At 45.3% G+C, this 27,612-nt stretch overlaps 1 protein-coding gene across 1 annotated transcript in view; it reads left to right on the top strand.

Annotated features, from left to right (window-relative positions):
- Window positions 1-27,612, top strand: part of SLC24A3 (solute carrier family 24 member 3) — a 1,254,778-nt gene that overhangs the window by 806,159 nt on the left and 421,007 nt on the right. The gene's annotated exons all lie outside the window — the stretch shown is intronic.

Here is a 27,612-nt window from a genome sequence, read left to right as displayed (position 1 = left end):
GGTTGGGTTTCATTAAACAAGCTCCTTGGAGTCCCATCATCACCAGCATCCTCCACGTGATGTGTCTGAATGTTGTCATGTAATCTCTCTTGTTTTTTTTCTTTTAATTCCTGAAATGAACCAAGGATTTCCTCACCTTGATGTGTTGTTGAATTTGGCCTCCTTCGTGACCGGATACTGTAATTTGTCCTTCCGATTTTAATGACAGGGTGACTCCCAGGTTCTCCGAAACTGATTAGGGAATCTGAGACATTATATAATGGCCGTTAGCAACCCCTAGCATTTTCATGATCCCCTAGCAACAGGGATGCCTGTTTATTTTATTTGTTGTGCATTTGTAAGGTGTGTATACATCAAGTAAATTTTGTTTCGAAGTTAGTAGAAGAGGAACGTTCCTCCTTAACTGGCCCACCATGGACGACCCCGTTTGTGTCCCTCTTGTAGCTCTTGTATTCTTTGCTTTATGGCGGCGATGCGTTCGGTGCTCTTTCTAAATACTTAAATTATTAAACTAATGTAGCAGCTTGATAGTACTGGCAATGCTCTGTATGGAAAAATGAGGGTGTGCGGTCAGGCATCATTTAAACAGAAGGGGGTGGGCTAGTCAATGAATCTGCAACCTGAAACTCTTCAGATGTTTTGGCCTGCAACTCCCATAATCCATCACCATTGTACATACTGGCCAGAGCTTATGAGTGCTGTTAGCCAACACATCTGCACAGCCTCATAAAAACAAATGTATGGCGTAAATTCCAAAGACGGCCAGTAAAGTCACAAGGCATTCACAAACTCAACACAATCTCCACCACTGGTCAACGTTTGCCATCCGTTGCTTTGCCGGTGTTAGGAACAGAGAGTTGGCCAAGAGACTCATAGCAAAAACCTTGGGTGACACTTAAGATGCACATTTATAGAAAAAGAAATAACGGTGTAACAATAAATGACCCTCTGGAAAGAAAGATCAGCTTATGTACAATGTAACGTTATTTTACGTTATTACATGGGATTATGAGCTATTTTTATATTTTCTTGTGGTTCTTTTAGTTATTTATCTTTTTCTTCTCTTCTCTTTGTTGATTGTTATTTGGTTCGATGAATTGCTCTCTATAAATGTAATGTATATTATTTCATGTTTTATTTATATGTAAATATGTGTAAAATGTATTTGTTAAACTATATCACATTAACAATAAATAAATAAACAATGTAGCCATGTTACAGAGTCCTTGCATGTGCTCTTAAATAGCCCACACTCTGGACAGAATGTGCTCTCTTACAAAATATTTACACCAGCAAACAAACCTCGTGGAACCAGCTAGGCCTCTGTAGATCTTTGACCTCAGGCAGACCTTGCTTCAATGTATCTAGCTGGGCCACTCTCAATTCATTCAGACATATTCAGGTCTTATTTGGCACGAACAGTGAGACATACTGTCACTGCAGCAGTGGCAAGCCACACGGTGGCCATCTGCTACAGCCAAATTATCTTTTTGTGGTTGGCTGTGAAATGAAAACATATCCCGTTGTGTGATGGTTGACAAATATGATGGTGAATCGAGGTGATGACTTGAGGAGGAGAAATGCTCATGACTTAGAAACCCGAGGTTATTTATTTTGCAGATATTCGGCGTTTGCCGAGGCGAGTGGACTGTGGATCGTTCAACAGATTTCGCTTGGAAATGTGTATATTGTGATGGATTGTAATTGGTTATTTAGAACGCGCTTAATACCCAGAGGTTTCTAAGTGCGGACCCGGGGATCGAACCTGCGTTGCTCCCCCCTGAGCTATGCTCCCGGCCAGAGGCATTGCTAGGGGGGGGCTGAGGGGGCTCAAGCCCCGGGTCTTTTGGTTGTGTCCCGGATAGAAGCTCAGGGGCTACAACCAAAAGGCTATAGCTAGCCCCGAGTCCCACCAGTCCCGACATTAGCGTAGCCCCGGATCTTTTCCAGACCTAACAACAACCCTGCCCCCGGCTATGTAAGACAAGTATAGTAAGAACGGCAAATAACCTTCCATATTCTTTCTGGACACAGCAGTGTGGACGAAGATTCCGCATATACACTAAGTTCAGATGTATTGCTGAGTATTATTGACTTTGCTTTGTATGCAGGCCAGCAAAAAAACATGGTCCCTGCAGGGATTCACTCCAGGTGCCAAACCTGAGAGATCATGAAGTCAAAACCTGCAGGATCCCATCACAGGCAGAAAATGCACAATGGCGTTAAACCCTCTCAGGGGGGATTTGGCAAATGAATCCTCAGGATATCTTCTAGATTACACAACAGCACAGTCATCATTGTGATGCCTAATAAGTGTCAGACCTGAATGGACTAGACACTCCAACATAGGTTTTTTAAGAGGTGTGCATATTCTGTATGCTTTGTTGAAAAGCACAACTGGATCATTAATTGCAATAGGAATCTACTGACCGGGAGGCCTATCGCTTCACATGCACAAAACCATATCACAAAATGGCTGCTCTACAGAACAAGGTAGGTAGGCAAACCAAACCAAACCACCTCAGTCGTATGGTCTCTAATCGCTCCTTGCTACCTGCAAAATTCAGAGGGATATCACAAACAATATCTTTTGCCCTATATTTGTCCTATGTTTCGGTGTCCGGCCATCCTTTCATGAGCCCAGTCTCAGCGTTGGAAATTGCAGAGGGTAGGATTTCTAGAAGTCGCAGAGTGAAAATGTGAGGCCTGATTTTCAGGTGCAGACTGAGAAATGGTGTACCTTTGTGGTATACTGTTCTTTCCTCGACAGGTGCAATTTCAATGTTTTTTTTTACCAGTACATTGTACTGAAAAATCTCATTGAAATATATAGGGGGGTTGGAAAAGTATATACAAGGTGTGGGGGTTAGGGATAGGTAGAAAACAGTAGGGGATGGGGGTTCAGGGGTAATCACCCCCAAAAATAAATCAGTTTCGATTCCTTTTTTAGGTAAAACACCTGTAAAAAAAAAAACATCTAAATTGCACCCGTCGATGAAATGACGTAGAACCACATTTATAGTGGGAAATCCTTCCCTTTTTTTAGGATTAAAGTTAACAAGGAAACTTCCACTGCACCCGCTTTCACTCCTTTCAGCGCCTTAATATTTCAGACAGTTGCCCACTCGAGTTCTGATATAATTGAGAGTTTGCTATAATATAATTTCGCTATTACACCAAAATAATGCAGCCCATTACTGAGAAGCCCAAAATGCGGAATTTCGAGAGCCCCATTTCACCCTTTATATATATAGGGGGGTGGGTTAAGTTAATAAATAGCGGAGGGGTATGGGTGGGGATGCAGGGGTCTCCTCACATATATATGCAGTGAAATGGGGTAAAATAAAATCGGTATTTTGAGCTTCGAGGTGTTTTGTTCGTTATTATCACATAGATCCGTATAATTCCTCTGGAAGACCGGCTAGCCCAGGGCTGTCCGTCTCAGGCATCAGTAGTTTAGCTGCAGGGCTGATGTTCTGCAGCTTTGCATTTGTTCTGCCCCATTCTTCTGGACTTAGCAAAGAAGTGCAGGCATCACTGAAGGGTGCATCACAATGGTGTCACCGAATTATGCACATATATGTTATATTTGTATTATTGTCCACAGCCATATTTCCTTTATATTGAAACACACCTCTAGAAGCTTTCATCTATTTGATTCTGTGTACCCCAAGTTTGTTTGCATCCTTGCCAGTTTCTTTAAACCCTTTCTTTATTCGACTGATTGTGAATACTGAATGCTAATTACATGCTAATTGCAGGCTAATTACATGTCGGTCAGATAGCACAGCGAGTAGAGCGCTCGCTTTGGCATCTGTCCAGAGCCTGCTGACGCAGGTTCAAATCCCGGCAGTGCCAAACTCAGCCTTTCATCCTTCCAAGGTCAATAAATGAGCACCACACACTGCGCGTAATAATAAGCAGCGCTCAGAGGCCTGAGGGTTAGCAGTGCTATTTGGGATGGCTACGTTTCTGTAGGTCTGCATGTGCCCAGCTTGTTCGTTCGTCTTTATAGTTGGGGTGTATCCTTTCAGTGTTCCCCGTCTGAGACTACACCAATGATTGCGCTGCTTAGAAAGTGGGACGCACTATGGAACTGCTTCAAACTGATCCGTCCTTGAAACCAAGCACATGCTTGATGTCATGTAAATTGCATTGATTGGGCTTCTGGCCCATTAAATGGTGTGTGTTGCCAGTGCCTTTGAGAAAGATTGGGGCATGATTTGACCAGCACCTGAGCTCCAAACTAAGCACATCCTGGGCATGTCAGTGACGTCATCGCACATTTTGTTATGAACACAAACATCATGCCGGATTGGAAGCATCCAGATACCAGCATGGAAAAGAAAAAAAAAACATGCGTGTGAGCCCCTCTGTCATTAACCGCACGTGCCCACTGGAAATTGTTGATCAAAAATCAATGTATGACAGGAACAGGCAATACACACTGCACACACAGTTTTCTCCTCAGAGCATATGAGACCGCACTATGCAGATCAATATCTGGGTGACCCTCGGTTCAAGGGAAGATCAGCATTAAAAGACAACCCCAACAAAACATGTTGACCTTTTGGTGAATAATATTAGCAAGCAGGGCATTTTGGAAGCATGTCTGTACAACCCGCAACCCACGGGGGTCCCTTAAAGCCGCAGATGCAGCTGGGAGTGGATATATCTGGTCCCTCTTAAAATTTTCTTGGAAGACTTGAGGTAAATGGGGTACTTTAAAATATATTTCCTCCACGTGATTGGTCAGAAGGAGTTAGGGGTCATTGATCAGCCTAACTGGAGGCTTGCCAAACATAGGGTCACCCTAATAAAACAAATGCATTTCGAAAGAACTGTGAATGGGAGGGGGTTCATGTCTGGAGACATTTTAAAACATTGCTGAGCAGGCGAAATTGTGGCGATTTCTTATATGCCATGAACACCACTGTTGGAAAGTTGCTGTTTTCTGCCACGGGCTTGGTGTTGAAGTTGCATCGAGTGGTGCAGCGTTATAAACATATTTAAACAAATATACCTGTGAAGAAAAGACCTGGTTTTAGATGTATTTCCAAGAGAGGATTTCATTATAGCTGCTAAATAACTCAAGTGTTTCTGGAATAAATCAGAATCCACTATATGTGCAGGTCGGAAGTGGCGAGAGGGAGGTTTGTGTGGCCAGGTCAGATATAAGTATGTTTCCAAATAGAAACACGTGCATGTGTCCTTCAGAAAAATGGTTCCAGTGACATATTGGCTGCAGAGCCAAAAGACTTTGATTTCAGAAAAAGTAGGCTTCAAACAGTGCTGCTGCTGTCTCAGACAATAATAGCCAGTGTTGGATGTCCAATGTTGGATGGCACAAAATGCACAAGCTGACTTTATTGTTCATTGGGCGGTCCCATCCACTGGCTGTTAACCCATCTTACAGAAATGGACCGGTCATACGGTAACCTAGTGGTGATGGGTGGTTCGTGGCTGGTGACAGATATGCATGGGACTGCCAGCCATACAAATCAGGCACCTCCCTTCTTTCTCTGCCAGCTTCGGATTCTAAAGTGTTCTTGTGGTGCCAGTAAAGAAGAAATGATGCCTGGCAAATATAAGACCAGACTTTTTCATATCACTGACAACTGCACTTGGGTAGGTGCAAGTTCTCTTTTCAGGTCACGGGCCTCATTATAAGGCTTGCACTCCCGTAATGAAGGGGGCCGGTACGGGTCCGGCCCCCTTCATTACGGGAGCGCCGATTATGAGCTTCCCATCGCGGGACCCGGATCACATGCCTGCTAAAACCAGGCGTGCTTTTCGGGTCCCGCAAGGGGAAGAGGGGGGCAATAACGGGCCAGATGTAATCTGCCCGTTATTACCTCCCTCCCCATTCCCATTGAGCCCCATGGGGCTCGAATGGGGATGGGTTCCTGCATGGAGGACTTACCGGGTCCTCCTATGTCGGAGTTTCCCGGTAAGTCCCCATTGCAGGAACCCGGTAATGGAGCCCGGAACGGGGCAGCCATGGAGCTAATAGCTCCATGGCTACCTCCATTCTCGTAATGAGGACCACTGAGTGTTCTTGCCTTCACTTTGCCAGTGTAAGAGTGCATTGGCCTCCAGCCTGTGAATAAATATAGACATTCCTTCATTAATGCTGTCACGCTTATTGCCGATCTTGCAATGGTATCAACGTAACCTCATTTGCACGTGCACACCCAAGTCGCGACGTATGTGCACAATCTCACCTTGGTGTTCTTGCTACCACCGTAGGTTTGCAGTTGTAAGCAGTAGTTGCATCATTCCTCCTGCTCTGGCAACAGACAGGCGTCGCCACAGCAACAAAATTTGGTAGATCAGATGCCAACTCCTTAAGAGAAGTATTGAATGTGGTTAACCACAACCGCGTGACCATGAGGCCCGGTCCTATCAAGGTTTCCAGTTTCGCTTTGAGGCATTGCCCAGCCCGCCCACTACAAATAGTCAGATTCCCTCACCCCGTTGTGACAGGACCCTGCCTCTACAGGACAGAGCCTTCGATGCCATGAGACTTTGATAGTGATATGGAGCCCATGCGATTTGTTAACCCTTTGGCATGATGTCAGGGTCATTTGAATACTCTCATTTAAGTACATTTTTTAAACTGCGGAATAATCATATTTAAAACACATTGTGCAATAAACTTGTGTCCTTGACCTGCTCATTGTGCTTTGTAATAATTCAGCAACTCAACGGAGTCTATAAGACCTCTCCTTTGGCTTTACAGGCCACACCTCTTATAAAAGCACTTAGTTGCGTATGTTTCTTAGGCCGCATCAGAAGTTTCTCAGACCTGCCCCCTAATATTTATTAATATTGTTTTGTAATTTCCCATTTCCCCCCTGGATTCTACATCTCAGTTAAAGCACCAAGTACAGTTTTTTGGGTAGGTTGATGGAAAAAAAAATACGCTTGGGCCATTTTGGCATTTTATGAAAAGGCACCAATAACTGTCTGCTTGTAAAGAGCTAAACCTGTTTTTCAGGATTTCTTTTTCAGAAACGTGATACAAGTATTTCTTAAAATTCAAATGCAAAACCTAATACTCTTAGAGCAGGCAGTACACTCAATAGAATGGGCGTTGTATGCTCTATTGGAAGCTTGTGAATGGTCTGAGGTTGATGACCTCTCAAGGGGTAACATCTCTTGTTTCTGGCTGGAAACAGAGCAGTGACATCTCCTGAATTTCCAAACTGTGGCACCTGCATTTGCTCCTGAACTGGCCAGGGTGAGAGCCGAGCCGTGAGAGAGCAACCACCATCTTGGGGGACTGAGAGGGTGCTCCCTCAGAATTTAAAAAAGAAAAATGGGTGGACATTGTGCTTTTTGGAGGACAAAAAACCAGACCCGATTTCATGCTGCTAGTACAGTGCCCAACCATATATGCCAACATTTCCCTGTAAAACACATTTTATATGCTGACTTTGACCAATATATGCCAGCATGACAGCTTTTGATTTACTTGAATCCTAATGAAAATCTACCCTTTTGTAGGAAAAGTGACAAGAATCTTTAATACATAAATGAATCATTGCTGATATTAATCCTCGGAAAACAAATCACAATTCAATTGCATTCAAAATAGTGAACATATGAAATGCTCAATGCAATTTCCCATTCACCAATGTAAAGAAGAACACGTTCAAACGCGAATGCATCACTCACAACATGGCCTAGCAGATGACAAGTCAATTCCCATGTAGGCATGCGTGTGCCAAAAGCAATGCAAGCAGGAGACACTTGGAGGCACTAACAATGTGTCAAACATTTCGCAGAGATTTTCTCTCAGACCCTTGGAACATAAGGGTGCTGCTGTTGCTCAAAGTGATGCGATTACCTCAGCTGTATTTGACATAAGTATAATGATTAATTATCCCATCCCTTGCTCATATTAGCAACATTAATTAGGTGGCTCTAAATAGTCCTCAGAGCAGCGGCGGTGCCTTCATGCATCCCTGGCTCGCAGAATGTCGTGGTGGATTTGACTAAATTAAATTGCCCCTGCGAAATAAAGTATTGGAGCATTAAGAATGAACCGCAGTGTACATCAGAGAGATGTGATTACGCGTGCAAAATCAAGGGTGGACATATCTGGGCGCGCGCTGTAACTGTATTTCGCAAACATGGCAGATGTTGGTGTGCTTATGGAAGTTGCCCGGCCAGCTGTCCCTTCTTTCAGCCAAGAGCCCTGGATAATCGCTGCATTGTGCTCCCTTTCGGTTGACGTACTTCTCTACATTTCAAAATGGCAAATGAATGCTCGATAGAAATGTGCAAAAGAAGATGTGTTTGGAAATCAATGCACTGCTATTGGTTAATGCATGAGCTCTCTTGTACACATGCCGATGGGCTTGCCGCTGCATGATAGACACAGCAGGGTCTTTAGGTGGTTTGCAATGCATGCATGGGAGTTTTTTCACCAAAATGCCTGGGGTAGCGGAAGTGACATTGCACAACCGTTGACCTCTGATGACATCACAGGAAGTGATGTAATTTGACCCCACCCTGAAGACATGTCTCGGGAAGCTATGGAACACAACCTTTCACCCCTTGACAAAAGAGAAAGTGGCATCACATAGCATTGTTCCGAAGTACACTATGAAAAACATGCAATATCACTATGAGGTGATAGACATTTCATACAAGAATGGATCGCCATATGTAGGGTTAAGATCAGTGTGTATACGCCCATATCACCAATTACTTTGAATGCAAGCCGACGTCCATTTTCAAATGTTAATTAGGAGCTATTTCATAGCACTTACACTTACGCGCTTTATAGAGAAAATATATACGTACAATATCACCCAACTTGTGTTGGTACTCATTTATCAACCTTAGAGAGAAGGATGAAAGGCTGAGTTAAGGTGTTTAAGAACAGACTAATTCAGTGACTTATCCCCTGAAGTGTGGCTGAAATAAACCTTTAATGAGTCTAGCAATTATTGTACAGAATTCAAGAAAGACACATTTTTTGGTATTCCCATTCTTTCTTATTTAGGGTCACTGCTGAAAGTGTTAGACTTGTGGAACCCCTTTTCTTCTTTATTTTTGTTAAGAGGCCTGTCCAAGAAAGCCAGACACTCCAGAAGCAAAGAGCCACATGGCGCTGTCCACAGCCCAGGAGCTTGCATTAAAAAAAGATTTTTTAGGGGTAGCAAGGGAGACCTCAGGAGCCTCAGTTGCTACCCCTGGCGACTCCTAAATGACGTCCCTGAATGCATGGCAAATTGGGGTGCACAGATGTCAAGTGTTCCTGTGTTTTGTTATGTTATCCTGCATTTGTATAGTGCCTCCTGCCATAGTTTATGGCGCTGAAGCACTTTTGCCTTTCAGAGAGACAAAGGAGGAGTATGATAGAACATTCAGCAGTTATAGGGAGGAGCAAAGTTGAGTAGATAGTTGGGATGAGGGCAAGGGATAGATAAGATGCACAGGAAGGTATGAGAAGTAAAAGGTAGAATAGCTATGCCTGCAACTGGACCAAATGTATTATGGGACTCAACTGTATTGTATGGGGCGCAGCACTGAAAGGAGAGATAGCTGGAGAAGAGGTGTTCGCTGCACCACAGGGCATGTCTGGAATGTAATCGATGTTGAAGCCATGCCCAAGAAAACACAGATGGCAAAGCCCATTTTCTTACTTCCATAGAGCCCACAACATCATTTGTCATGGCGTGTATATTATACATCCAATTGTAATGTGAAAAGTTGACAAGGTTCTTCCAAGTGCACTAAATAAATAAATACAAATTTGCCAAGTTTGCAAACGCTCCCTGAAAAGTGAGCAAGAAAAACACACATTTTTGGTTTCTTCTTCTATGTAATGCTTATTTATTTATTTATTGATTGAACATTTGTATGGTGCCTATACAGCAGAAAGTGTTTCCATGCACCACAAGACAAAGGAGTGGGGAGGGGCAGGGGAGAAAAACAACAATAGCGGTCCTGTTAGGCCTTGTGACATTCGGATTGTGCAAGTGCAGTAACAAGAAGCGCAGCGGGGGTAGGGCGAATGGATGGGATAGGGAGAAGAGGAGGGAGTAACGGAGGAGGAGGCTGCAGGGTCTTGGCAAGTGCTAGGGGAGCGCAGGAGGGCAAGTGCCAAGGGAAACCAGGGGCAGGGGTCAGCTAGTGCAAGGACAAGGGTGGACCAGAATCCGTAGGCTGGGATGGGTGTCCGAGGGCTAGTGCTGGTAAGGGGTGCAGTTTAGGACTGGTTGAACGTGAGCTTGGCCTCAGTAAGACTCATGGGGGACACAGGCAACCAGTTGCAAACGGCAGGTGGAGATAAGCAAGCGAGGGAAGGAGAAGGTTCTGGAAATTAAGGATATCTGGATCAAGTCAAAGAGGAGCAGGGAGGCCGTTCCAGAGGGAGTCTCCTGCCGAAGAAAGATATCTACTCCCCACTCTCTGCTTAGAGAATCATCTGATCTGCAGAGAGTTGGAGCTAGAGGACCGAAGGACTCTAGCAAGGAGGTATTTAGGTATTAGGGTACCAGCACCCTTGGCTTGTGAGCAAAGTGCTTAAGGTCTATGGCTTAGGTGTGGTCAGAAACGTTAACCTTCCATAGTGCTATGGTGAGTCAAGGCATGTAGAAACCATGCCCAAGAAAACACAACGTGCAATGCCACTCTACTTCTCACCTAAGCCACCAACGACCACAAACAGCTGGGCAGCATGCAGCAGGACATTCCAAACTGGTTCACAGTGTCTCACACACAAGTCAGGGTTACTTGGAAGCTGTGGGTGTGTGCTATTGTGGATTGTTCAAAGAGTGAAAGGGCAAATAGACGTCCAGGGGCTTTGACGTCCATTCTCACAGACACAGACGTAGGAGAAAAGCTCCCAGGCTACATGCGCTCGTTAGGAACAGGGCAATGCTGGGCGCTTTGTGTCCGATAACTTGCCTGTACTAGCCGAGCTCTTCAACACTCTTGACTGCCGCCACCTCGCCCCCCGCTGTTGATAAACTGACTATCACGTGACTACCACGAATGGGTAGTAATAATACAACTGATTATTGCAGCGCTTAAAAGCTGGAAGGATCCAGATGAGGCACTACTTAAAGCATGACATTATTATTATTGACATGTTAAGTAGACACGGCTTTTCACTTTCTTCGTTCATCAGAATGTGGCATCATCAGTCGACCCAAAATGTAGGGGTGTGAACAGCAGTGTGCAGTGAAGTATTACGTTTCAGTGTGCCAGGCCCCTAACTCACAGTCAGTTACATGTGTTTAGCCGAATATTAGTCGGGTGATCTGTAGTGGATTTAAAAAAAAAAATGATGTTTGCTCTACTCCACCCATAACTCACAGCACAGGGGGCAGCATGTTTCATCTCAAATATCAGGGGTATGAAGTTGGAGTGCGTTTTCAAATTGCATATTTGTTTACAGTGCCCCAAACTGACTGGTAGATGCAATCCAAATATTAGGGATGTGAACAATATATGGCATAAGTCAACTCAAATGTTAAGGATGTGAACAGGAGTCCTTTTCGAAATATGTGGCGATAGCTTAGCGGCAACTTGCTTGCATTGGAAACATGGCCACCCGAGCAAAACCGCACTTAGAAACCTCTAGGTGTTAAGCACGTTATCAATACACAACTAAGAGAAATTCCTGTAACAACGCCTGGATGCCCCCGGGCTGTGTGAGTGGGTTATGTAGGGTGTCCTGACCCACGTTTAAGCTACCCTGCTACAACATTTGGTGCTGTGGGCTTAGGAAATTCAAGATGGCGGAAAACCCACATGTGCGCCGAAATCCAGGAACGCTGCGCAGTTGTGCGCACACCAAAATGGTTACCTAACTTGCCACCCACCAGGGTAAAGAAAGGTCTTTGTTAACAAAATCCACTTTTACTGATGTCAAAAAGGTGCTGAAATCGTGACTCATTGGACCACTTTAAAGATTCAACCCTTTTTGTGGGGTTCCACATAACCATCTTACTGTAAGGAGCCCCATCAAAACAATGTTAAGCAAGGATTTACTACCATGTAAGAACCATTCCTGTTTAGAATGCATTAATCCAAGAAAATCCCAAAAATGGGTGCAGTACCAGTACTCACCACTATCCAAAAGCCGGCGTTTTAAAACCCACTGTGTGTTTTTCTGAAGGCAAGCAAAATGCCTATTTCAAACCTTGCAACATGTGCAAAACATTCACTGAACACCAGCAGACATTTGGCAGAATGGAGTTTTGTGTGCCTACAAAATCTGGGAAATGAAGAGCCCAAAAACAATGCTTATAACAAAAATGCTATGGAGTCAGCAGCTTAAGCCTAACTGCAACTGGATTTAAAACCACCAAAATCGAAAATGTTAAATTAAATGAGAGACCTATGTTTGGTGTCACATGCCTTTGTAACTGTTGAAATGTCATAGTTTTGCACTTAGAATCAGCATTCTAGCTGCATGTGTAAAATTACAAGTTATTTTAAAAGCAACAAAAAGTTAGCTGAAGGTCTGGCTTAAGGAACTTGATTTTGCCTAGCAACGGATCCCATCAGGAGTGAAACTTGAGTCACAACTATGTTCCCAGGCCAATGTTCCTTTTGCTGCCCACAATAAGGATATGCCATCTATCTGATAATTGAATTTCCTGTGCTCTGCCAGAGAGTGAACAAAGCCCTCTCCACTCAGGCAAAGGTTTTTATTACAGACGTCGTAAAAAGTGGCTTCCTCCTGGAGAAGCTGGGAGGGGCACTGCCTGTGAGAAGCAAGCTGGCTTGGCAGAAACTGGAAAGACTGGTTTCTGTACCATGTGACCTGAAAAGACACACCCCTGCAGCAAGGATATGGTTTTATAAAAAGGGGGATAATTCATAGTGCGGACATGTGAAAATTTTATAAATGATACCATAATTCTTGTGATTTTTCTGCCCACAGTTTAAGACGTGGTAGGAACCGGTGGTATGTTCAGGGGGGTTTTAGCGGAAAAGTGGATATTACTATAAAGGTGTGCATGTTAAAAATCTGAAACTTCATCAGTTAATGTCCCTACCCCCTGCACACATGTATGTAAAGTTGGGTCCATGTCGGAAATTGAAAAAGCAGTTAAAAAGTCAATTATGTACACTCTTTGAATGCGAGCTCCTAGAATGAGCAGATTTGGACATAGACATGGCTAAATTCAGCCACACCATGTATATGTAATTTTAAACAAATGTGTACCTGTGCAAATATGTTTTTAGGTCAGATATAGATTGTGTGTAAAGTTGGCAGAGGTGGGTTCTCTGTATCATAAACAGACCTCATCATGATGACACTTCATTTCATTCCCCCAATCAAGTAAGGAATGAAAATTTGACCAATGACAGGTGAGAGAGGCAAGTCTAGTGATGCAACACACACACCCATTCTCAAGAAACAGATAAAAGCAGAGAGTCAGGACACATAGGGACATTCAATTTCATCTGCCGCTGGAAGCCCTGCCGGAAAAATCCATACTTACCTCCATCAAACTCCAGAAAGCCAAACTAGAGACTTCAATCTATCCAGAGCAGAGACCAGACCAGAGAGAAAGCAGTGCTGTGCCTAGCAGAGACCAGACCAGAGAGAAAGCAGTGCTGTGCCTAGCAGAGACCAGACCAGAGAGAAAGCAGTGCTGTGCCTAGCCGAGACCAGACCAGGCGCTGTGAGCAGAATCCGGAAAGACCTGACCAGACTGAAGATCGTGACCAAGTCGCTTTCCTGTTCAAAATCTCTTGTGAGTACTTAGCAAAACTCAGAACACATCTCTTAGTTTAAATTCATCTAATTCAATCTATTTAACCTAAGTAGAACTGCCTCCTATCTGTCACCTGTCATTTCTAGTAAAATTTGTCATTTTGAAAAAGTGTGCGTTTAAAATTTACAAAACCAAAAACGACCTTTACTAAATTGCTCATATATCCGCAACCGTTTGGGCTAGAGACTTGCAATAACTTTCATTTGGAACCTGAGATCCTAGGCTTTCCTAGGACCCCAAAACGGTAGAGATAGTCCTTGCGGTTCCTTTGTAATAGCGCTCGGCGCATCCGCGAATTTTGCCGCGATTTGCAATTTCTTCACATGTAAAAAAACTGCTGATGCTTGCTTTCCATTTGCCAGAAATTCGTTTAACCTGTTAACTATCCCTGCATCATTGCTAGTGTGAGCCTGGACTAATATTAACTAGATACCACTCACCCTGAACCTCTAAAAGGGAATTAAAAGCGTTTCCAGCATATTTCTCATTCATTGCCAGCACATATCAAAGCAATTTGGGCCTGTGATTTCAAAACTCCTATCTGTTTTCTGTTGTCTAAGCTTGCTGGATTGAACTGATTACATTGATTGCATTTCTGAGAACTGTGTGCTTCCTCCCATTTCCTTGCATTGCATAAGGAGGGGGGGAGTGAATAGCCAGAGAAAAGTGATTACATTGTTTGGTTGAAATCATATTGAGTATTTTCTGTACTGCATTCATTGAATATTGCATCCACCTGAGCCTACATAAAGCATCCTCTACCACATTATACTTTTGTTCCTATTTACCAGTGTGCTACCTTATCCATTTCATGTCAACTCATTAGTGATTAAAGAAGTGTGCTAGTGCCAGATTCTCCGTTGTTAATATTTACCATATCAGATTAAGTGTGATATTCAATTATTAATTTATTAAAAAGTGTGATATATATTTTAATTTATCAAATAAATCTTTTAAACTTGCAAAACAGGATTACTTCTTGGCTCAGTGGGGTCAGGGGGATTCCAAGAGAGGGGTGTTATACAAGGGTAGTCATCCAGAACGCATGAACTGGACCTAAAGGTATATCAATAAGGGTTTTCATTCAGTATTCTAGACTAGGCGTTAACTTGGCTGTAGTGCTGAATTGAATCCTCTTACAAAGTGGGGGCTCGAGCCGAGACGTTGGGTTAGATTTACCAGTTGTGCAGCTTAATACAGTGTGCTAACTGACGGGATACATACACCCGGTCGGATCACCACGCTGCATTACGCTGTGAAGCATTCCTCAAAAGGGACACTCCAAGAAAAGTTCTGTTCTGCAAAAATAAAATACTAACTTCTGTAAGTCAGGACAGAGACCAATCTCTAGAATGACGACCTTAGTAGACATGAAAATAGCCAGAGAGCACCTCTTGCATAAGCTATTTGTGAGAGGTGAATGGACCGAACAGGGCCAGGATGTGTGGTTGCAGGCCATCACACAACAGGTCACTGAAACAGGGTCAGATATATATAGAGATCAGGGTCCCTTACATGTGGCCCTGAGTGAACTATATATGGCTCCTAAAGCCAAAGAGGAACACAATAAGATCGCCAGGATAGCAGCATACCTGTACCTATATATGGGAGACATGCAGGATAGATGTGCTGAAAGCCAAAATCTGGCAAATAGGCAACAGATGGCATTACAGAAGGTCCAATCTGATCTGGACTCTTCTGAGCAGAGGCTGCAGAGGAGCCAGGAGTCAGAAAATGACAGCAGACTGTACATTACTAAAATAAAGGAGGATATGGATGTGCTGCAAAAGGAAAAGTCAGAACAGGATACTAGATTTCTGGCCCTGCAGAAGGAGCACCAAGACAGTTTGGACTCCTTACTGCAGAGCCAGAAAAAGCTGGAGCAACAGATCAATTTCAACAGGGCATGCACAGAGCAGGTAGCCACCCTGCAAATCCAACTAGACAGAGAGAAAGAGGAGAGCAATAAACTGATCCTGAAAGACCTGGATACCCAGGCAGAGTTTGATCAGGAGCGCCAGAAAGCTGGTGCCTTCCAAAGGCAAAGGGACGACCTGGCGGCACAAATGCAGGCTCTTAGTCAGGAAAGAGACGCCTTAGGCCAGGAAGTCTGCCATTTAAAAAGGAAAATGGAAGAAAATCACCTGGCCCACCAGGGACTGGGTGACCTCCAAAAAGAAAACCAGAACTTGCTAGAGCACACCAGGAGGGTGGAGGATGCTCTAGCAAGAAAGGAGCAGGCCAATAGGGACACAGCTCAGGAGGTAACCCTCCTGCAGCAAAGACTGGCCCAGTTCTCCAGGACCAACCAGGAAGCACAGAGGGAAAATGAGGCCCTCTGTCAACACAATGATAGGCTCCAACAGCAGGTAGCGATGCAGGAGAGACTGATAGAGTCGAGTAAGGCCTTAACTGAGGAACTGAAGGCACAAATGCAGGCTCTTGCATTGCAACAGGGAGCAGGGGCGGATAGAGATGAGGTTCGCTGGGAAATGGAAACTCCGGAGCATAACCTCAGGAGCCCTAGTACCAGAGGCCCTCATACCTCTCAGTCCCTGGACTCTGCCACCCCCATGTCCCCTGGCGCACATGAGCACAGGGCCACAGGGATGGCAGATTACTATCCAGCCAGAAGCATGGGGCTCATAGGCCAGTACCATCCAGGAATGGAGGGGTGGGCATCCGGGTATGGGCACCCAAGTACAATACAGTTCAGTGGGGAACCCCAGGAGAGTAGGCCCATTAAGGGCATCCTGAAAACCTCTGCCCAGTTAGGTCAGTGGAGGGGGTACCCATCAAATCCTGACAGCAAGGAGGAATCTGAAGACTCCTCTGAACTGCGCAGGACACAGGAGACCAGGTCCCCACATTCTGCCAGCCATTCCCAGGCTCGCAGAATCCGGGAAAACCTGGAAGAACAGACGGGAACCTCTGGGAGCAGTGCCTCTGAGTCCGACGAAGAATGGACAAGGGTTACCCGAACCAAAAAGGCCAATAAGGCAAAAAGGGCCTTGCTCAAGGACCCCTTAAAGCAGATTAAGGCGATCAGGAGCGTCATCACGCCTTACCATAAGAACGCTAAGTATTCTGTTTGGGAGCACTTAGAGTTGTTTGAACAAATGATGGAGACTTTCCATTTGAAGGACAGCCAAAGCTGCATTCAATATGTAAAGTGGACCTTCTCCCCGGAATACTCCAGTTTCTTTGCGGGGCTGGAGGACCAAAATCATTTAAGATGGTCCACCTATAAGGCGGCCATCCTGAAACATTTTTCTGTTCACAGAAATCCTCAAGAGGCTCGCAAGGCAGCCTACAATTTGCAATGTGGGGAGGATCAGGCCCCACAAGAATTTGTGCAGGAGTTAAAGCGGGCTTTTGCACAGACCACAAGAAGGGTGCGCATGGATAGCCGTGAATTTATAAACACGTTTTTCCATGCCTTGCCCAAATATATCATGACCCAGCTCGTGAGGGATTTTCACGAGAAAAGATCTTTAGACTGGGTCATTGAACAGGCTACCCGCATCTATGAGGTGCAGAAGCCCATAGAAAATAAAAGCAATGCCCAGAAAAACCCCAAAGCCAACAGCACCCCTGCTGCTGCCAAGGTGGCAGAGGTAAAGGTCACCCCCGTTTTGGATTTGGAGATGGGGGGGCCTAAAAACCTACCTGCACCTAATAATGCTAGGCCCAGAAGGTCCTCGGGCCAGTCACAGACAGGGAGCCAGGGAGGCAGCCCCACAAATGGGGTCCCTCGCTCTCCTGACTATGTAAGTCCTCGCTACAAAGGTAACAGACCCATCCTGGGTTATGTGTGGACTCCTCCAGCCCAAGGGGGGGGATCCAGCCAAGCACCTAACTCAGGGAACTTCCCTCCAAACTTCCCACAGGAGGGCAGAAATTTACCAAACCCTGGGCAGAACTTTTTCCCCAGATATCCACCCGACTTCCAACCCCAAAATCATCCATCCTTCTTTCCTCAATTCCCTGAGCCCAGACCACTGAATCCGGGAGAGGGGAGGCCAAGGGTGGAGGGGTACCAAAATCTTCCCAACCAGGGGTACTACCAGAGGAGGGACAGCTACCCTTCCCGGGATCAGCCCAGGGGAGAAAACAGGGCCCCGTATCAGCCTGAGCGGGTTTCCCAGTTAGAGCGCCAGGTTCAAAACATGGCGTGGGATATGGGTCATATACTGAGGGCACAGCAGAACCCTCAGATCAGCATGCCGGCGCAGAACGCACCCAACTCTGGACCTGGTGCTCCAGAACAATGACGGGGGCAGCACCCCGATAAATCACCGGTTCCCAGGGAGGAGGCACAAAGGGAAGGGGGGTGTAAAGCCTTGGAGGAAGCTTCCTTCCTCACTTGTAAACAGCCCCTGGAAACCCAGGAACCGGAAACAAAATCTCTTGCCCCTGAAAGTCTGCCTCCTAAGGAGCAGAGGGGGGGTAGGAGAAACAAAAGACCCAAACAGACTCAGTTTGAGGAGGAGGTACAGATCTTCCAATTTGAGGGAGAGGGATCCTCAGAGGATCCTGGGAAAAGGATCTTCTCCTTCAGAGAGGGGGGAACTCCTCCCAAAGAAAAATGGGTCCCTAGGGATGCAAATCCAGACTGGGGAGATGTGGAGACTGAGCTACCGCCGCCCACCATCTCATCCCAGAACCAACAGCAAGAAAATCCCCTGGTTCAAACCCATCCTGGCGACTGCCTCCAAAAAGGGGGGGGCGGCCCAGAAACGGAGCCAGGGGAACCCACAATGGCTCTGATCTCCAGTTGCAAATTTTTTCTTTCAGATTCCCAAGACTCTCCACAGAATTCTGCCCAAATCTCCTCGCTAGCGATGTCCAAAACCAGAAAATTAGCCCACCAGTTGTCCAAGAATGTACATTATCTGTGCCCCCTTGAGGAGAAGGAGGGAAGATATTATGCCCCGGTACAAGTACAGGGGCAGGGTACAATCTCAGCACTGGTGGACACTGGATCTCAAGCTACCCTTCTGTCCAGAAGGGCCTTTGACGAACTGAATGCAGGAAGGGGAGAGAATTACCAAATTCCTCTCACCTCTCTTCCTGGACAACTGCAGAACTTTGACGGGAAGGAAATTCCCGTCGAGGGGACGGCAGACTTGGACATTAAGATCGGGCGACATAAGTTGAAACACCCGGTCATAGTTGTGACCCCAGAGGGCACCCCTTGTTTACTAGGGAATGACCTCCTGAGAAGGTTGTCACCCCTAATAGATTGCGTAAACAAGGTCCTCTGGACTCAGACTAGCCGACCCATAAAATTAAAACAGAGTGTCAACCATGTTAGTTTAAACGGCACATGCCACATGGTTGAACAAAAATCTGACCAAGTAGAATTTCACTTCCAGAACAACCAAATTCCAGACGTGACGGTAATAGCAGTAGGACAACAGACTGGTGATGGGGGGTCCTCTCTATTTCTGAAAATCAACCTTCCTTCCAGTCTAAAGTGGTATTCCACGCTGGAAGGAAACACTCTGAAATTCTATACTAATCCACAATCAGAAACCCCCACTCCTATAGTCCAGAAAGATGTGAAATCAGCTCAAAGCCTGGCTGATATTCAGCAAATTGGAGAGCAGTTGTTCATCCCTGTTCAGTTAAATGATGGGAAGGACTCTGTTCTCGCTCGAGTGTGTGTGAACAACGGTAAGAGCTTCATCAGCGAAGCCATGTTCCGCCAACTCCCAAAAGATCCAGCCATTCCCACCTTCAAACTGATAGACAAATGGGAAATGGACCTGGAAGCACCTGACTCCAAACATCTCCTGCCAAGCAGGTGTATGCTCAAAATCTCCATTGGCAACAAGAGCATAGTCCATAATTGTTGGGTCGTGCGAGACGTCACTGCCGCCTTTTACTTAGGCAGTGACATTCTCAATCGCTTTGCCATTAGTTTGGACCTAATAAACTTCAAAGCTTGGTCCCGATTAGCGGATAATCCCATGGGCTTTGATGATCCAGAAAAAGCATTTAGGTCAGCTCAATTGCTACCTTATGCAGTTGAAATTCAGGTTAAAGAGGAAGTCACCATCCCAGAAAGGACCCGACAATTCTCCCTGGAAGTGAAAGTTAAAAGAGGACAATATTTGCAAAACCCTGATGCTTACATACATCTAAATGCTTCTCTCCAACAGCAAGGGTTGGGGGTAAACCCAACACCATTAGTCAACATAGAACATGACACCATTCCAATAGAGGTGGATAACAGCGACTTAAAGAGTATTACTCTAGCCGCAGGCACCATTATTGGAATGGCGGTTGATGACCGACATTTCTCCATGGATCTTGTAAATGAACTGTTAGGACCCATCCCCAAGGACTGTTTTGACAGTGACAGTGATGACAACGCAACACCAGACAGGATTTTTACCCGGCATGGGGGGAACTTCCTGGTGTACACTTCCTGCCCCTATGGTAAGGAAGATGTGACCTGTGACTTCAGGAGGGATGAGGTGATTTTCCAGGTCCATGAGGGCTGCCTTTCCCACCTGAAGCCTCCGGTCCAAATCAGCACTCTGACCAGGGACTTCTCCACCCAGCTGGAGGAGGCCGCGGAGATAGCCAAACCAGAAGTCTTTCCAGGCTTCAGGCAGATGGTGGAAGAGAGAGTCAACCTAGCTGATGCCTGTGTGACTCTGGAACAAAAGCAAAAGTTGAAACAAGTTTTCTTGGATTTCCAAGATCTCTTTGCGGTAGACTCATATGACTGTGGTCGCACCGACATCCACACCACAACAATCCCCACGGACCCTGGCATGACTCCAGTGTTTGTGAAGCAATATCGCTTGCCTCTCGCATCAATGGAGTCCCTTACTGAAATAATTAAGAACCTTGAGTCCCGGGGAATAATCCGTCCAGTCCACAGCACCTTCAATAATCCGGTGCTGGGAATATTGAAGCCAAACGGCCAGTGGAGACTCTGCGCTGACCTCAGGGAGCTCAACAAACGGGTCCATACTTCCCGATGGCCTCTGCCCTACATTGACCAAGGGCTGGCCCAGATCCAAGGGTCACAGGTATTCACTGCAATAGACCTGACCAATGGATACTGGACCGTGCCTGTCAGCAGGGAGGACCAATACAAACTGGCTTTTACCTTTGGGGGCCAGCAGTACACATGGACCCGGACTCCCTTCGGATACCTTAACTCCGGCAATGAATTCAACATTTTCCTACATAAGGCCATGCCCGACCTGGGTGCGAGGGGTAACCTGGCTTATGTAGATGATGTCCTCATCAAAAGTTCATCTGTGGAGGAACACATAGCGGAGATCCGTTATGTTCTGACACAGTTGAGGGCCGCCGGAGCAAAACCTTCCTTTCAGAAAGCACAGTGGTGTAGAACCCGTGTTAATTTCTTGGGGCATGAGATTACTCCTCAGGGCCTCTGTCCCCAAGAAAAGAAAGTGGAAGCACTTCAGAAACTGAAAGACCCCACAACTCTGCGGGAACTAAGGAGCCTCCTTGGACTGACTAATTACAGCAGAAAGTTCATTGAGGGCTACGCAGAGATCACCAGACCCCTGATTCATCTCCTGAAGGGGGGGGTCAAGTGGGAATGGGGTCCAGAACAAGCCGAGGCAGTAAAACAACTCAAAAGAAGCCTCTCACAAGCGCCTTGCCTAGCTTACCCTGTCAGAAACAAGGAGTTCTTCCTGGAGACGGGGTTCTCTAATACGTGCTTGACGGCAGTATTATATCAAAAGCATGACAAGGTCAATAAAGTAATCTCCTATGCGAGCAAAACTTTATCCTCTGTGGAGGAAAAATTCAACGATTGTGAGAAGGCACTCCTGGCAACGGTGTGGGCATTGAAGAATTACCGCCCGTTTATCCAGGGGGAACACATCATAGTGGAGACTCCACACCAGCCTCTGCAATATCTCCAAAGTGACAGAATCCGGGCCGGAAATGTGAGTAATTCCCGAATTACTTCCTGGATTCTGTCAATGCAAGGCTTTCCTGTGGAGGTCAGATATGGCCAAAACAAGAAGAGTCCCCTCGCGCAAGGTCTGGCTGACTTGCATGATTGTGCCAGAGAAAACTGTCTCGAGGACGAAAGTCTAAAAATAAAGGACAACATGGAGGCATACCTTAATTCCCCCCACAAAGTCTTTGAAGAAGACAAGTGTGAGGGAATGCCCACTGTGTATGTGGATGGATGCTCTTACCATGTCGACAACAACGGGGAGAAAGAACTGGTGGCCGGCGTAGGGAATGCATGGGTGAATGAGTCCCCAGAACCCTCCGCTGGATACAAAATTGGTCCCCGAAGTAGTCAGGTGGCAGAATTGATGGCTGTGCATCAGGCCATCCTCACTGCTGTCCAGCATCAACTCCACGAACTGGTCATAATCACAGATTCGGATTATGTACGGAACGGGTTCGTGGAGCACCTGGTTAATTGGAAGACCAGAGGCATGGTATGTGCTAACAACAAACCCTTGAAACATGGGAAGTTGATCCAAAACATTGATGATCTGGTCACCTCGAATGGGATGACCATCTATTGGAAGAAGATCAAGGGTCATTCCAAAGTAGAGGGACCAGACAAAACTGGAAATGACTTAGCTGATCAGCTGGCCAAAACCGGGGCCATCCAAGGGGATCTAATTGAGATTGAGTCCCTGTTGGGGGAAATCCAGGTCACTGCCATCACTAGGTCCCAGACAAATGCTCACAACGACCTCTCAATTGCACAATGGAGTAAGGAGACCCCTGATGCTGATTTGATTACTGCTCAGAAGGGGGATCCAATAATTGGTAAATTTTACCAGCACCTTGAGGACCCTGAGAACTTTCCCCTGACGGATACCGATTACATTGGGAAAGAGGACCTAAGAGTGTTGATGAAATGTCCCAAAATGTTCCGGATCCAAGACGGTTTGTTGGTAAGGAAATCCAAAGCTGGCCACGATCAGTGGGTGGTTCCTACCTCATTCCGAAGCCTGATGTTAAGTCACGCCCATGATGCGGCCACTGCCGGTCATAGGGGGTTTCACACAACATTGGAAATCTTAAGAGAGGTTGCATACTGGCCACACATGGGGCAGGACCTCGACCAGTACCTGAAGGGTTGCCTTGTGTGTGCACAATTTCATCCATCATCCCTCACACACCGGGCGCCTTTACAAAAGAGGGGAATGACACTGCCATGGTCAGATTTACAAATCGACTTTGTAGGCCCTGTGATTCGCTCGGCTAGGGGGAATAAGTACATGTTGACCGTGACATGCTTGTTTACCAAGTGGGTGGAATGTCTCCCAGCCCCAAATTGCAAGGCAGAAACTGCAGCGGCCTTGATGATTAACCACATCTTTTCCCGTTTTGGTCTACCTCAAAGGATTGAGTCAGACAGAGGTAGCCACTTCACCAGTGAAGTAATGACAAAGATGTGGGAGATACTGGGGGTCAAGAGAAAGCTGCATATTGCTTATAGACCAGCTTCTTCTGGGGCAGTAGAGAGATATAACCGGACAATTGTGAGCATATTAAAGAAGTTTGTGGCAGATTCTGGGCCAAGTTGGGATATCCGATTACCTCTGGTCCTAATGGCCATCAGATCTACCCCTTCATCTGCAACCAAAATGTCACCATTTGAGTTGATGACTGGGCGCAAGATGGTGCTTCCGCAGCATTTGCTCTACAGGACCCAAGAGCAGACACTGATAAATGCCTCCACTACTCATGAGTATGTAGAGAATTTAAGGAAACACCTCCAACATGCTTTTGCTTATGCTCAGCGGAATCTAGAAAGATCGACTGATAGCATGAAGACCCATTATGACCTGAAAACTTCCAGGAAGGAATATCAGGTGGGAGACCGGGTCTATCTATACAACTTCCAAAGGAACCAGGCCAAGCAGCGCAAATTTTTGCCTACATGGAAGGGACCCTTTGAGATCGTCGATAAGATCTCCCCTGTGGCCTACAAGATCCGCATCCCCAAAGGTGGTTCGGCAGAGGGGGAAGACAAGTGGGTCCACATAAACCAGTTGAAATGTTGCCATCCCAGGCACACACTGCAACAACTGGAGGAATCCTCTGGAATCCTAGCGGGTACTGTATCAGACTAATTCAGTTCCAATCATAAAACCTACCACATCTAGTCTCTAAAATATTGTGATTTACATGAAACTGTCTCTAGTGATGCTGTTTTTTTTTTCAAAATAAGAATGTAATATTTCGTTACGATGAAATGCATATGCTGCCCCACTATCTCAACAGTGGTGGAAAAAAAAATCGTCTATGAGTAGATATTGCCGCTCTTCCTTTATCATCCTAGGAGAGATGAAACCATGAAGGATGACCAAGAAGGACGATCCGGAGACCGGGAGCAAAGACACAACGGGCCCGGGGTACCGCCCAATCTTCCCATCAGGACCGGCGAGGAGAACTGATCGATCTGACCGGATGGAGAAGAAGATGCTGAACTGTGCCATCTACAGAAGAGGAAGAAGATTATGCGGACAGACCGGTGCGTGGGTCAAAACCCTTGGGCACGCGACTCCCCATCGACCCAAACTCAAAGTGCAGTCACGTGGGGGGGCTTGTAGGGTGTCCTGACCCACGTTTAAGCTACCCTGCTACAACATTTGGTGCTGTGGGCTTAGGAAATTCAAGATGGCGGAAAACCCACATGTGCGCCGAAATCCAGGAAAGCTGCGCAGTTGTGCGCACACCAAAATGGTTACCTAACTTGCCACCCACCAGGGTAAAGAAAGGTCTTTGTTAACAAAATCCACTTTTACTGATGTCAAAAAGTTGCTGAAATCGTGACTCATTGGACCACTTTAAAGATTCAACCCTTTTTGTGGGGTTCCACATAACCATCTTACTGTAAGGAGCCCCATCAAAACAATGTTAAGCAAGGATTTACTACCATGTAAGAACCATTCCTGTTTAGAATGCATTAATCCAAGAAAATCCCAAAAATGGGTGCAGTACCAGTACTCACCACTATCCAAAAGCCGGCGTTTTAAAACCCACTGTGTGTTTTTCTGAAGGCAAGCAAAATGCCTATTTCAAACCTTGCAACATGTGCAAAACATTCACTGAACACCAGCAGACATTTGGCAGAATGGAGTTTTGTGTGCCTACAAAATCTGGGAAATGAAGAGCCCAAAAACAATGCTTATAACAAAAATGCTATGGAGTCAGCAGCTTAAGCCTAACTGCAACTGGATTTAAAACCACCAAAATCGAAAATGTTAAATTAAATGAGTGACCTATGTTTGGTGTCACATGCCTTTGTAACTGTTGAAATGTCATAGTTTTGCACTTAGAATCAGCATTCTAGCTGCATGTGTAAAATTACAAGTTATTTTAAAAGCAACAAAAAGTTAGCTGAAGGTCTGGCTTAAGGAACTTGATTTTGCCTAGCAACGGATCCCATCAGGAGTGAAACTTGAGTCACAACTATGTTCCCAGGCCAATGTTCCTTTTGCTGCCCACAATAAGGATATGCCATCTATCTGATAATTGAATTTCCTGTGCTCTGCCAGAGAGTGAACAAAGCCCTCTCCACTCAGGCAAAGGTTTTTATTACAGACGTCGTAAAAAGTGGCTTCCTCCTGGAGAAGCTGGGAGGGGCACTGCCTGTGAGAAGCAAGCTGGCTTGGCAGAAACTGGAAAGACTGGTTTCTGTACCATGTGACCTGAAAAGACACACCCCTGCAGCAAGGATATGGTTTTATAAAAAGGGGGATAATTCATAGTGCGGACATGTGAAAATTTTATAAATGATACCATAATTCTTGTGATTTTTCTGCCCACAGTTTAAGACGTGGTAGGAACCGGTGGTATGTTCAGGGGGGTTTTAGCGGAAAAGTGGATATTACTATAAAGGTGTGCATGTTAAAAATCTGAAACTTCATCAGTTAATGTCCCTACCCCCTGCACACATGTATGTAAAGTTGGGTCCATGTCGGAAATTGAAAAAGCAGTTAAAAAGTCAATTATGTACACTCTTTGAATGCGAGCTCCTAGAATGAGCAGATTTGGACATAGACATGGCTAAATTCAGCCACACCATGTATATGTAATTTTAAACAAATGTGTACCTGTGCAAATATGTTTTTAGGTCAGATATAGATTGTGTGTAAAGTTGGCAGGGGTGGGTTCTCTGTATCATAAACAGACCTCATCATGATGACACTTCATTTCATTCCCCCAATCAAGTAAGGAATGAAAATTTGACCAATGACAGGTGAGAGAGGCAAGTCTAGTGATGCAACACACACACCCATTCTCAAGAAACAGATAAAAGCAGAGAGTCAGGACACATAGGGACATTCAATTTCATCTGCCGCTGGAAGCCCTGCCGGAAAAATCCATACTTACCTCCATCAAACTCCAGAAAGCCAAACTAGAGACTTCAATCTATCCAGAGCAGAGACCAGACCAGAGAGAAAGCAGTGCTGTGCCTAGCAGAGACCAGACCAGAGAGAAAGCAGTGCTGTGCCTAGCAGAGACCAGACCAGAGAGAAAGCAGTGCTGTGCCTAGCCGAGACCAGACCAGGCGCTGTGAGCAGAATCCGGAAAGACCTGACCAGACTGAAGATCGTGACCAAGTCGCTTTCCTGTTCAAAATCTCTTGTGAGTACTTAGCAAAACTCAGAACACATCTCTTAGTTTAAATTCATCTAATTCAATCTATTTAACCTAAGTAGAACTGCCTCCTATCTGTCACCTGTCATTTCTAGTAAAATTTGTCATTTTGAAAAAGTGTGCGTTTAAAATTTACAAAACCAAAAACGACCTTTACTAAATTGCTCATATATCCGCAACCGTTTGGGCTAGAGACTTGCAATAACTTTCATTTGGAACCTGAGATCCTAGGCTTTCCTAGGACCCCAAAACGGTAGAGATAGTCCTTGCGGTTCCTTTGTAATAGCGCTCGGCGCATCCGCGAATTTTGCCGCGATTTGCAATTTCTTCACATGTAAAAAAACTGCTGATGCTTGCTTTCCATTTGCCAGAAATTCGTTTAACCTGTTAACTATCCCTGCATCATTGCTAGTGTGAGCCTGGACTAATATTAACTAGATACCACTCACCCTGAACCTCTAAAAGGGAATTAAAAGCGTTTCCAGCATATTTCTCATTCATTGCCAGCACATATCAAAGCAATTTGGGCCTGTGATTTCAAAACTCCTATCTGTTTTCTGTTGTCTAAGCTTGCTGGATTGAACTGATTACATTGATTGCATTTCTGAGAACTGTGTGCTTCCTCCCATTTCCTTGCATTGCATAAGGAGGGGGGGAGTGAATAGCCAGAGAAAAGTGATTACATTGTTTGGTTGAAATCATATTGAGTATTTTCTGTACTGCATTCATTGAATATTGCATCCACCTGAGCCTACATAAAGCATCCTCTACCACATTATACTTTTGTTCCTATTTACCAGTGTGCTACCTTATCCATTTCATGTCAACTCATTAGTGATTAAAGAAGTGTGCTAGTGCCAGATTCTCCGTTGTTAATATTTACCATATCAGATTAAGTGTGATATTCAATTATTAATTTATTAAAAAGTGTGATATATATTTTAATTTATCAAATAAATCTTTTAAACTTGCAAAACAGGATTACTTTTTGGCTCAGTGGGGTCAGGGGGATTCCAAGAGAGGGGTGTTATACAAGGGTAGTCATCCAGAACGCATGAACTGGACCTAAAGGTATATCAATAAGGGTTTTCATTCAGTATTCTAGACTAGGCGTTAACTTGGCTGTAGTGCTGAATTGAATCCTCTTACAGTTAAAAATGCAAATAAATAATTAAAATGTTTGGTTTTCTGTGCCCCTAATTCATAGGGAGTGACA

This window comes from Ambystoma mexicanum, chromosome 4q (assembly GCF_040938575.1).
Source record: "Ambystoma mexicanum isolate Mex_15411 chromosome 4q, UKY_AmexF1_1, whole genome shotgun sequence".
In the NCBI taxonomy this organism is placed as follows: domain Eukaryota; kingdom Metazoa; phylum Chordata; class Amphibia; order Caudata; family Ambystomatidae; genus Ambystoma; species Ambystoma mexicanum.
Note: the sequence above shows the minus strand (reverse complement) of the source record. Positions and strands in the feature narration are given on the sequence as shown.